Below are 2,721 nucleotides of genomic sequence, written 5' to 3'. Positions count from 1 at the left end.
GCGTTATACTTTCTTACAAGAAACCACATAATCTTAATGTCTAAGAATTCTCTTGCTCTTTTTGTGCTACCCTCTACAAAGGCTTAGCCCCCTATTTATACACAATTGGTCGTGGCCATACAAGCTTAAATTCCTATTCTAATCCTAATAGAAATTGTCAAATCTCTTTGCAAATTTCCTTTTCTCTTATGGAATAGGAAAGTCTTCTTCATATTTCCTTTTCTACTAAAAAGGAAACTCTTCATGCTTCTAGACTCTTCTCAAAGCTTCTAGTCTTCATAACCTTCATGGTTTGAATATTAACCACCTTAGCTGATTTTCTTCTTACAGCTCCACGTTATCTTCTTCGTTGAACTACTTCTTGTAGTACTCTGAACTAGTGCAGCGACTGCAGCAACATCTTCATCTTCATATTTGCCTTTCATAAATGTCATTTTCTTTTTTCTTTTCATCTTGTTGTAAAACTCAGTTAAGAATACATTAACAATCTCTCCCTTTCTTATTGAGTTTTACAATCCAAGCTTCACACAACATAAGCTTCAACTACTACTTTGTTGATCTCCAAATTCTCCCTTAATCTCCAAGTAAATATCTCTGCAGCATCTAAAACTCGATCTTCATAACACCAACAATCTCCTCCTTGATGATTGAGTTTTAGAACCAAAACACATACTTAATGCTCAGATGAAAATGTCATTCTTTTTCTTACATCCGAATCACTTTGTTGTATTATGTCATCTCCCCCTTTTTAACTTTGGGTGTCTCTCAAGGACAATATAATTCCAGCAAAGAACTGAACATCAAAAACCATCTTCTTCTCCCCCTTCTTGTGAGCACACACAAGTTAATAACATCTTCATAGGTTGACACTCTCACTGTTTCCTTTCCAGTATAAAAGAACTCTTGTAACAACTCTTACTTATATGTCTTCAAACAGAGAATAACCAGAGTAGTAAACGGAAAATTGGTAATTTCATACCCCAGGTAAGGGGGTATGTTCAATTCCTACATGATGTTTAACCCTGTACAAATCCATACGTTAAGTTAAATAAATTTTTAATTCACAACCCCAACTCTTAAAACTTTGCTAATACATACCTAAGACGTAACATTGTTAAGAAACCGTTAACGGGCTTCTGACGTGGACGCCACATATGAAGAACTTCTTTCGATCAAAATGACGTCGTTTTCTTCCTTCTTCTTCTTTTGATCAAAACGACATCGATTCCTCAAGATTGTCACTTCTTGCGTCTCCAACGCTCAGAAATCCAACCAGAATGGTGCCATCGACGCCGTCTCTGTCGTCGGGAGGGAGCAGATTCGTCGTGGTCTTCCTAGCAAAGGACGCATGGCCGCCGATTCGCTCGATCTTCTCAAGGTGAGTCTTTTGGGATTCCTTGTGTTTCACCCTTCAGATAATTGAGGATTTTTTCTGGGAAATTTCCATGCTTTATTTCTTCAGTTTGGTGTTGTTTAGTGGGAATTGAAACAAAAAAGTGAGCCCACACATTAATTCAATTTGTTCTGGGAATTGCTTCTCACAATGCTCTTTATTTTTGCACTGGAGTCTCTTTTAATCGTCATTTTATACAGTGTTCTGTACTTGCATATTAAAATTGCGATCATCTCTCTGTACTGTAGAAGATATTGTAAGGAGCTATACTTACCTGCTCAAGGTCTAGTATTTTCTTATATTTGAGCTAATGACTGTGCTGTGAAGCCTAATTATTGATTGTATATTGTTCCCTAGGCGAAGTTAGGTAGTACATGAGTGTCCTATTGTTATAGTTTTGTGTTTGTTTCATGGTCTCTTGCTTGAAGATCGAATTCTCCTTGTTTAATTTCTTAAAGGTTTCATTTTGATCCTTTGATTCTCTGAAATGATTTTTCTCTATGATTTGCAATCTCATGGCTCCTTACGACTCTTTTACTTTCTCCTTTCTCATGAAGGATTTCCAGGTATGCATTCGGAGAAATCCAAAAGCGTATTTAGTTATTTGTTTGGTATTTCTTCAAGTTCTCGGCTTGTTTCTCTCAGGGGATCTGGATTTAGGCATTTTTGGTCTTGACATAGTTGGTGAATTTGGTCAGGTAAATAACATCATACTTCCATAACTTGATTAGCAGATACATGTTGAGGTTCTAGGGTATCTTTGTGCTGATGGTTGTTTTTCATGGTAGAGATAAAGAAATGAGTCTAATCTTGTTATTCGTTCTTCTATGGTTTTCCTTGACATTGCTAAACCATATTGTTTGCGATAGCTTATATGACCTAGACATGTCATCTGCAAACCATTTTGCAAGCTTAAAGATTTGTGTTATATATTAGGGTAACGAAGATCTTATCATTGTCCACGAAGCTCTCAACTTTGGAGATTGTCATCTCTCCCTTGCGGTACGTACAAATCTTTTATAGTTGTGGTTCATCATCAATACAGATGACTTCTTGATTGCTCTTTTCATATGATTTCAGATACCCAATTATGAAATATTTTCCGGTGAAAGAGAAAGAAGAAGAAAGAAGAAGAAAACGACGTCGTTTTGATCAAAATTCTTTTGTTTTCAAAACGACGTCGTTTCATATGTAGCGTCATATGTGGCATCCACATCAGAAGCCGTTAACGGTCTCTTAACACCGTTACGTCTTAGGTATGTATTAGTACAATTTGAAGAGTTGGGGTTGTGAATTTAAATTTTATATAACTTAATGTATTGATTTGC

At 36.3% G+C, this 2,721-nt stretch overlaps 1 long non-coding RNA gene across 1 annotated transcript; it reads left to right on the top strand.

Moving 5' to 3' along the window:
* LOC109125603 lies at positions 2,052-2,489 on the top strand. The gene is made up of 3 exons (XR_002032716.1): positions 2,052-2,091; positions 2,330-2,395; positions 2,474-2,489. It is a non-coding gene; the product is annotated as an uncharacterized LOC109125603 (long non-coding RNA).

The sequence above is a fragment of the Camelina sativa genome, chromosome 7 (genome assembly GCF_000633955.1).
Source record: "Camelina sativa cultivar DH55 chromosome 7, Cs, whole genome shotgun sequence".
NCBI classification, from domain to species: Eukaryota; Viridiplantae; Streptophyta; class Magnoliopsida; order Brassicales; family Brassicaceae; genus Camelina; species Camelina sativa.
This window is presented reverse-complemented; position numbering and strand designations above follow the sequence as displayed.